Source organism: Neophocaena asiaeorientalis, unplaced genomic scaffold (genome assembly GCF_003031525.2).
Source record: "Neophocaena asiaeorientalis asiaeorientalis breed wild unplaced genomic scaffold, Neophocaena_asiaeorientalis_V1.1 scaffold143, whole genome shotgun sequence".
In the NCBI taxonomy this organism is placed as follows: domain Eukaryota; kingdom Metazoa; phylum Chordata; class Mammalia; order Artiodactyla; family Phocoenidae; genus Neophocaena; species Neophocaena asiaeorientalis.
Window position 1 is genome coordinate 1,957,916 of NW_020175536.1, and position 10,438 is coordinate 1,968,353.

The 10,438-nt window shown below is 34.4% G+C and overlaps 1 protein-coding gene across 1 annotated transcript in view; it reads left to right on the forward strand.

Moving 5' to 3' along the window:
• Positions 1-261: 261 nt before the first annotated feature.
• Positions 262-10,438, forward strand: part of SESN3 (sestrin 3) — a 59,084-nt gene continuing 48,907 nt past the window's right edge. The window contains exon 1 of the mRNA XM_024731266.1: positions 262-280. The gene's annotated coding sequence lies outside the window, so the exon portion shown is untranslated. The remainder of the gene's footprint in view (positions 281-10,438) is intronic.

Genomic DNA, 10,438 nt, shown 5'->3' on the forward strand with positions numbered 1-10,438 from the left:
CAGGCGGACTCTCAACCACTGCGCCACCAGGGAAGCCCTGTAGTTTTTTTATAGTAAATAATTTTAAAGAGTTGAACTCTGTCTTATTCCATTACAGTCCTAATTCCTTATCTACCTTCCTCAACCAACATTCACATAGCGGCACTCAAGAACATTAAATGAAATGAACACATGCTCCAGAGCTGACAAGAGTAGTACCTGAATGCAGAGATACGTGAATGTTGGTATTGGAGGGTGTGTGTGAGGGGAGGATAATTCCATGGAAACAAACCCCTTTCTGGTGAGTAGAAGTGATGGCTATCAATAATTTAAACCTGGAAAATCATTAGCTATTCAAAATACTTTTTATGGAAATGAGCTTTAAAAATTTCACACTGAGCATTTAATCAGTGAATATAATATGGCACCATTTATCCAGGTCCCACATTTGTAAAAGCATCAGTATATGATATTTTCCATGCCTGAGATCTAATGATACCCAGAGCAATGACACAGCTGGTGCAATGTGCAAGATTCAAACCTAGTCAGTCACTCAGAATTTTCATTGAAATGAAGATCGGTAACTATGCATTTTAATAATGTGTCCTCCAAACTACATCTGGTAGGGAGTTCTACTGACCAACTCTTGTTATGATTGCATATGGTTATGATGATATATGGGAGAATTAAATTAACATAACCCATGTATTGATACGGATGATCATTCTTGTTCTTCTATCTTATGAAGTAATCACAAATCTGATGCACTTGGTTTAAAAAAACAAATTTCCATAATGTCTAAGCAGCAGATATTAATGGAACACATTTTACGTTTAATTGATGTTAAACTTCTCAAGGTAAGTACATGACATCTATGTGTTTTTCTATTGCTTCCTTTACTAATGATCTGGATCAGAGCTATTGCAGAGAACATATTTGTCACAATGGCAAATGGAAAGATTTGATAATTAATGAATACCTGGATGATAAGTTCATTTAACTTCAGATATTTTTAAGGAACAATTTCTTACTGAGTAAGAAACTAACTCAGGTTCCTGCCATCAATGTGCTACAGGGAGTTGAATCTTTTAGAGTGCCAGTAAAATTTGAACATGCGTGGCAGTGTGCATTTAGTAATTTTAGCATTTAACAAACCACTGTGTTTCATGAAAGGTACTCTGATGTCATGAAAATGAAGTAATTTGTCCTCTAGAACTCCTAACTTGTCCATCACTTTTTTTAGCGACAGGTATGCATTTCATGACCATAAAAAAGGAGAGGAGTGCACTGTTACTATAAAAGGCCATTTCCTTTTATTCTATCTTTATAGTCATTTTAATGCATTTTAGTGTTTATGGGTAATTAACTGTCTGACAGAGCTGTAGAGCACTTGAAAACTAAAACATAATGTGCTGTCAGTTTTGGATCAATCAATCCAAGATCAAAGATTTCTAAAAATGAAGATGTAAGTCAGTGGAAAAGCTAGATGGGACTCATAGAAACTCGATACATATACATTTTCTGGAGCATATGTAATTGTCATAATTGATTTACAGTTATGTCTAAGAAAATTTTACATTCAAGTACTAAGTTCCTCTGCACAATTTAATAGTAGATACTTGTTTTTCAAGGATTCACAGGCGACACAAGCCATTTATTGCTGGTCAGGGGGTTATTTTCCTGAACGTCATTGTAACCTCACAGCAGTTATCCAACCACTAGATAGCAGTTTTTTAGGAATTAACATAGTCTTGATTGAATTAATAGCCTTTCCAAATTGCTATGATTTACTGTTTTCCCCGAGGGACTGAAGCTATTGTTTTCTTTAAAATGGTTCATTTTGGGAAAGATTGAAGTAATTTATTAACAAGGAATAACAATTATCTAAGGAGTTTGTTTAAGGTCTAGGACAATGGTTCTTGAAGTGTGGTCCTGGAGCTTGCAGCATCAGCATCACCTGGGACTTCGTTAGAAGTGCAAATTCCTGTACCCCATCCCAGACCCGCTGAATCGGAAACTCTGGAGGTGGGACCCATCAATCTGTAGTTGAATAAGCCCCCCAGGTGATACCGATGCACTCTATGGATTGAAAATTACTAGTCTAGGATTCTTATCTAAATACTTCTACAAATCAAAATTTATACATCCATTTTATGTTCAGTATGCGTTATCAATTATTTGAGAAATATGGGAAAGGAGGAAATTGTTTCCAATTAAATTGATTCTAAAGCTCTACTCTTTAGAGATAATAATGGCAAGTACCAGCTCTAGAATCAGGAAGATTTCTTTTGCCTGTTTTAAAAATACAGATTTGAGACTTTCAGGTACAATTTGCTCTTACCTTGAGAAAAATGTTATTACATTGTTGCTAGATTCTGAACTTCAGCTTAAGGAAAAAAAGAGATGGGTTTTGGAAACTTGTTTATGACTGAAATCAAGTGAAAATATCTCCTGGAATTGCTTGTCTACATAAAAATAGGTGTTTTAGCACTAACACTGGTAGACTCTGATGGGTTTTATCATCTTAGGTGACTTTTATTGCAAGGAAGATTGATGTTTTAAGTTTTCATGGAAAATAAATTATCTTAGACATTTTTTTCTTAAATAGAAGGAGAAATGAATATATGTGTCTTAAAGACAGATTTAGAATTGCCACATTGTCTTTTTTAAATTATTTTGAGTCTCTTAGATAAGAGTAAATATGTATATAAATTATGAGTGTTCTTTTTTACCTGTAAACAGGTAGCTTACTCTTCAATTACAAATGGGATGTCAGGAAGCCTGAAAATTAAAATAAAACAAACTTAAGGAATGTATATTACACACGGGCCCTAGATAAAAGGATAAAAGATTGCTCTTTGAAAAGGAAAGATAGTTCCAGTTAGTTGCAGTTCATCTAGGATAGTGAATATAAGTACTTTTATTTTGTTGCATCTAATTTTGAGGTAATGGGAGTTTTCTTCATATTGTCTCTGCCTTAGTACTAAAATTTAACCTGTGTTGCTCTTACTCAGGAAAAATAATGGACTGTATTAAATTGCCCCCTTCTAACCCACTCCCAAATTTCCCTTATGTGTTGGCTGCGCAAGAAGCATTTTTAGTGACTTAATTCTAAACCGTGGAGATCGATGCCTTTTTATTGACCACTTTTTTATCCTCCTTCTGTGAGGAAAGGACTAATGTAGTACCTTAAATAGAACTGTCTCCATGGCAATGGGCAGTCAGCTTTTGACTTTGAGACTTATAAAAAAGGAAATTTTAAAAGGCATTTTCATGGTCTAAAATAGCAGTACAGCAAAACTAAGGTATGAGACTATTTCCTGTCAGTTATTGCATGACTGATTAAGCTAGCATAACGTCTTTCTTTACATAGCACTTTTTGTCGGAGTATTTCAAAATGCTATACAACAATTCCTTCCCTTAATTAATGAGTGCTAATTGTTATCTTCAGGTTAATAGAAAATTTGAGGAGCTCAGATATAAGATTAGAATTGGGTCCCTGAGAAAAAAGGGTTGCCTAGGTCTGGCTGTAATTTTATTCTCATAAGGAATAAAAATACTGACTAAATTATGGGCCCTTCTTTTTTTTTTTTTTTTTTTGCGGTACGCGGACCTCTCACTGTTGTGGAGCACAGGCTCCGAACGTGCAGGCTCAGCGGCCTTGGCTCACGGGCACAGCCGCTCCGCGGCATGTGGGATCTTCCCGGACCGGGGCATAAACCCGCGTCCCCTGCATCGGCAGGCGGACTCTCAGCCACTGCGCCACCAGGGAAGCCCTGGGCCATTCTTGATTATAGTTAAACAGAATTATCTCTGAAACACTGGAAACAATGACAAGATTAAAATAAAAGCTTAACAATTTCTGCCATCTTTTTGTAACTGGTTCCTACAGTTGGGGATCTGTGCATTACTTCTCCTGTTAAAAGACTTCCCTGGCAACCACCTCCCTTGTTGCCTCTTGCATCCACACCCACTTAAGAGGTAAAGCCCTGTAGTTCTCATTGTTGGGCCACCTAGCCTTCCGTAAATGTCAGGAGTGTGCTGTATATTAGAGGTTAAAGAGTAAGACCACGTTATCCTTTGTAATCTTCTTTTGTCCTTTTCTTTCCTGTATTCATTTCCTCCTTGACTAAGCCTTATCTTAGTATGGGGTTAATTTCCAGTTGAATCATCTCTCAACTTAAACGTATCATCAGTAAATACTTAATACTCTGATGTTACCGTTAACAAGGGAATTGATTAAACAAATTATGTGACATAAATGCAGTGGAGCACTAGACAACTCTCAGGATGTAGATCTATGTGTTGATGTGAACTGATGTCCATAATAGGTTATTGGGTGGAAAAAAAAAACCTTTATTAAGGATATTAGGTTTTTCCTTTTTAAAAAAAAAATAAAAAGATAATACAGAAGGAGAGACTCCAAAATAAATAGTATTTGTTTCTGGGTGGTGAGGTTACTGGAAATTATTTTTACCATCTGTTTCTCTTCATTGCCTTTTGTTTGTTTTAACAATAAATATGTCTTTTATAAAAATGTTAAGACTCTCAGCATTTTGAAATAATAGAGTAGAACAAATTAAGTGAAGGATAGTGCTGAGAGCAAATCCAAGTGAGATGGTAAATTGAAGATGCCTTGAGATGAAAACAAAAGTTCATGCATTTAATAGATAACCATCGAAGCTACAGATAAACTGCCAAGGGAATAATAATGTATGTGTAGGTGGCTAATGAGAACTCAGACATGTAGTCACAGATGTATACAATCTGAAAATGAATGAAGGTATCGTAGCTGTTTCTATACCATATTCCTTTATGTTATCATAGCAATCATTCCAGGATTTCCCTTTAGGAACCTTATGTACTTACTAATATTTAATCAGAAAACTAGTTTTTTCTCTTTAACTTAGAATTCAAAAGATAGCTGCAATTGTATTCTTTTGCTTTTATACTGTATGGTAGGTGAGACATTGTATTTTCAGAAGTGTATCAAATCTGTAATTTGAACATTATATATTAATCTAGAGGTGTTTTCAATTAAGACCTAAAGATAGGAAAAGATGCTTAATTTGTGAAATAATTTAATTTACAGTTACTTAATTGGTATTTATGTTCAAGGGTTTTTGAAGAATACGAAGGTGTGCAGAATATGACCTAGATTTTAGAGAGCTTACTGTGTGGTTGGAAGGGAAGACCTTTTCTAAATTATTATGAAGGGAGGTAAAAAGGAAAACGTATACCCTTTTGGCTTTTTATAGATAATCATAGATTATTATTTATCTTTAGCAATTATGAAGTCATGAATAAAACTTCAATCACCCAAATATGCTAGTGTATCGACAAAAAGGTTAATCAAGTATTAAATATCAAATACTTGTTCTTATTTTTAAGGCAGAGTGATGTGATCTTGATGACTTTCTGCATTTTCAAGGATTTTTTTAAATCTAAATTTTAATTCTTGAAAATGAGCATCACATTATAGAGTATCTATAACCAATTATTTTGTAAATGAGTGTTTCTAACTTAAGTAGCTTTATTTTCTAATTTTGTTTTCCATTTTTAACTGTCTGGGTCATTTGTTGAGCAAAATATTGAATTAAGCGACTACTGTGAGTCAATTAATAGTTTTCTAAATCCAGTCTAGTCTATAAATCTTTTCTTTGACTTGTTAGATAATGATTAAACACTTTGACTAGTTACACCGAACTTTATGAACTTGATGTTGCATAATTCTAATAATAGCAAACACATGTAGTAGATAATATGGCACTGTTTTAAGAGCTTGACAGGTATTAGCTCATATAATGTTTTTACTATCTGTTTCAATAGCCTTTTATTCACCCCATTAGTGAGGAAGGGATTTGGGTCACGGGGATCACCAAAGAAACAACGCTCAACACTGGACAGGTGAGATCAACAGTTTATTAGTTACATATACCACAGCCCAGGGAAAGAAAACACCGCATGCCACTCAAGCCATGGGGAGGTTGCACTCAGACGTGAGCAATCAGGGGCCCTGGGAGGGAGGTTTTGTAGTATCAAGAAAGTGAGGTATCTACTGGTTCCTGTGGGAATCTGTGATTGTCTTGCTTGAGTAATTCCATGGCTGGTGGGGAACTGAAACCTGCCACTCAGAGATCAGCAGGAATTGCACCTGGTCCATTTGATAAGAAGGGTTATTTCGCCAAGGGACCTTATCTGCATGAGCAGAGTGGGGAGAGGAACTTGCGTTTGAGCCATTTGAGGTCTTCCTGATTTCATCAGATACCTAGGCAGCACGTAATATTGAGCCTTAATTTTAGGCTTTACACTATACGACCCTATGAGGTAGGTAGAATTATTAACCCCATTTCGTAGATGAGGAGATCAGGTACACAAGCTAACTTGCTTAAAACTATGATGACCACACCTCCAACCGTTGTCCTATATGTTTACGTTCCCTCAACCTAGATAGAAATTCTCAATATCCAGAAATAAAAGGAAGGCATATAGAAATTCAATGTTTTACACCCATTTCTATCTCGTAAATAGAAGTGAACTGCTTTTGTGTTTGTTTACTAGTTGTCATGAGTTTTCATGCATGTGCCCTGATGATTTTATTTCATTTCCCTTTATAAATCTATAAACTCTGATATAAGTGAATACCTTTGCATTTCTTGATTGAGAGTTGTTGGATATAGTCATAATCAAGAGAGGTAATAGACTTGGGTTTTGTCTTCTAAGAGCCTTTAAAAGCAGAAGAAATATTAAGATAATTTGGATTTTATTCTGTCTAGCATGGGAGGGAATGGTCTACTGATCTAGTGTTTCTATGAGTAACTTAGCTATATTTCTTATAAATATTTAAAAAAACCTTTGGGTGATAGAAATTTTGCTGGTTTACTTGATTCTAACTTTGGAATTTGCAAATGTGATTTGTCATTATATTTTTAAAAACATAGTTTAACTATACAACAGAAAGTAATTGATGGTTATCTGCGATATATATCCTGTTTTATCACTCTAATGATATCAGAACATCTCATTTTTCTTGATAAAATTGGGTATCTTTTTCTGTGGATTTGGTCTTCAAATAATGCAAATCTAATTATAAACTGCCTGAATTAACCCTGGTTTTGTTTTTACTTTTCTTTTTTATTATGGCTAAATCTTTGATATAAGGAAGATAAATATTTATTTATAGAGTATTACTTATCATGAACTATATGACAATTAAAAGCAGAATTTCCACACTTGAGTTTTTCTCATTGCCTTCACCTTGCCTGTGAACTTTGTCAAATTAACTTTTTTTTTTTTAAATAAAAACAATTTCACATCTATTTATTAAATAGTCTTGAGCCGTCTGGTCCATAGGGATAATAAACTTTTTTAGTATTCCTTTCTGTCTTAATGAGAGCTGTGCTTCACTGACGTAGTGTCATAATGCAACATGCTGTTAATTCTGCTGTAACACTTATGCAGATTTGTTCCAATTGATGTAGGGAATAATTTGAGCATGATGGTGAATTTTGCATTTGCTTATGGGCAGTTTCATCCAAGAGAAATACTAGGTGAATTCAGAGAACCACACCTAGTTGACCTGAACTGCCTAGGAATACCCTAAACACACATGTTGCTCAAACATTCACCCTCCACCTCAGTTCACCAGTGTGTTTTGAGCTCTGTCCCTCCACATCTGGTGTCACAACTTTCCATCCAATTTCAGATCATCTTCCTTCCACTGCTTCATAACTCACAAGCTGTAGACCCTCCAGCACGCACTTCCATAAACAATCTTCAGATCTTTTTCAAGGTGATGGGCCATATTTACTGTAATGCTTATATATTTTTTAGCAATTTAATGTGTGTGAAACTTTGATACTATTTTTTATTAGGTTCCTTTTTTAAAGTGTGAAACGGATGCACTTCTTTTAGTATTGTGCCGTTAACTTCACTTTCCCCATAAGCCTGTGGTTTTGTCGCGTGATTTTACACAGTGCAGTGAATTTTTAGGGGCACATGTATTGTGTTACAGCAGAATGACTGTAATTGAAAAGGTTATCTTCTTTTTTTTTTTTTTTCCCTAAATTACCCTTGGCTTTTAGTTAATTCATTGTAATAGTGTGATTAGCTTAGTAAATTTACTAATTATAAATGTGATAACTCAGGCATAGAAACTCAGTAGATTTTTTAAAATAATTAGATCATTAGCGATCACAGCTATCTTTAAAATATGTCACCTGTGAGGGCCCCAGAGGGAACTGTCATGTACTCATCACCTAAATTCATGGTTAAAAGCATAATTTATTACTGTAACATTATTAAAATTTATGTTTGGGGGAATTATGGGGAAAAGGAAATTACAAAGTTGTAAAACATCATGATCTCTAGTAAATTTATATTTATGCATCTACATATGTATGCTTAGAAAAACATTGGAAGGATAGAAATCACCATGTTAACAGTAGTAGTTTTCGTATGAAGAAATTATGAAGAATTTTTGTTTGTTCTCTGTGTTTTTCTTTATTTTCCATCATGAGTAAAAGTTAAGCTTTATAATGAGAAAAAAAGGAAAACTACAGAGGGGGGAAGAGCACACAAGTTGTGGGGTGCGGTACAGTACTAACAGTCATGCAATTTAATTTTTAATGAAGCTCTTAGGAAAACATAATCCAGAATGGAGGGAAACTAGTAAATCTTGCCAGAAATTCTGTCTAAAATTTGAATATAGGGCTACTTTTCATTTTGTGCCCCCTATATTCTTGACACAGTACTAATTTTTTTTTCTTCATACCTTATCTCATTTAATCCTTATAACGTATCTTACGAAGTTGAGATACCATCCCCACTTGAAGAGAATAAATTGAGGCTTGAAGAGATTAAATATTTACCTGCTGCCTTGGATGCTGCACTATTATCGATATAATGCATTACTTTTTCTCTGAGGAAATGTGTGTTTTTGAAACACTTTTGTTTATTTTTTATTTGTAATAAGGAAAACTATCATATTGTTCTCTAAATTAGAAAAAAGCACTTATTTGGGGGAAAAAATGTTGTTAACTTTTGTAGAGAAGGACCCCGTTGCCTTAAAATCTTGTAGAACTTTGCCACTCAAGGCTTATGAATCTGTATTTCATGTTTTGCCGCTAAAGGAATAAATGTTACTTCAAGGCTTATCCGTGAAATTAAACTGGGCCCTCTGTTCCGTATAGCATTCTTATTTGATATTTTCATGTTTTTCTCTGAGAAATCAAATAATAACATTAACAAAATACAAAAGAAATCATTGGCTATCGGAAATGCAGATGTCCCTTGGTACCTTGCAATTATTTAAAAAGTACTTGCCAACTAAATTCTGATGATTCAATAATTACACGTCTATTCAAACTGTTATTTAAAATAATTGTATTCACATGGGTAAGAGTGGAAACTTCGTTAAGTTCACTTCTGCTCTTGAGTATAACATAAAATCACCATTTGATTCGTCTTTAAATCCTCTAAAAGCTATCATTGGACTAGTTTTATTGATGTGGAAATGTACTTTCTCATATGAACTTAATCCTTAGGTCTTATAACCACTTATATAATTGTGCTGAGAAAACTCAAGAGTTGCTCCCACTGTAATACACTCCTCTTAGAGAATAGATAGTTTGGAGCACAACTAGGGAAAAAAATTCTTTGCTTTAGAAAGTAAAATTAAGCTTTGAAGGGCAAACAATAAAAACTCATGGGGAAGATCTGCAGCTTCAGCTTTTCCATTGGTATGCTGCTTTTTGGACCCACTGCCATACTTGGAGGAAGCAAAAGCATCTTCTTCTGTATGTGGAGAAGCAGCAAGACACCCATTAGACAGCCAGCACCAGCTGCCAACAATTGAGTGAGGCATCTTGACCTATCAAGGCAATCTGTACGTGCTGATAATTATATACGTGGCATATATACGTGTTTGGCATACGTGTTTGATCATGTGGCTCTTCTTATAGAGGAGAAAAATCTTGTATCTTTTGGAGACTGCATTCTAGGGAAGAAACAGCTGTATCTGAAGACCTCTAACATTATATAAACTCCCTAAAAATATGTCAGGGAAAATTAGAACTCACAGACAGGCCTAGTAATCCTTAATGCTGAAGCTAAAAATCTGTAATACATTTTTAAATAGAAATATCTGAGAACAACAAGTCCGTACATCATTTTGTGATGACTTTGAAAAATAATTTATGGTATTTATAAAAGATTATAAAGATTATTAATCTCATAAAGATTACTTACAACGCTTTCATCATTCACATAAAACAGCTTATCATAATCCCTTGATTGATTTGGGGGGAAAAAGAAACGAGAGAAAGAAGAAAAGCTTTAAGCAACATGGATCCTGACAAGAAATAGATTTTTTTATTTTTAACTTTTTTGGAGTATGGTATGTTTTCCTAACTGGATTATTGAAAAGAATCTTAGATATACTTAAAGTCATTCTGTTTTA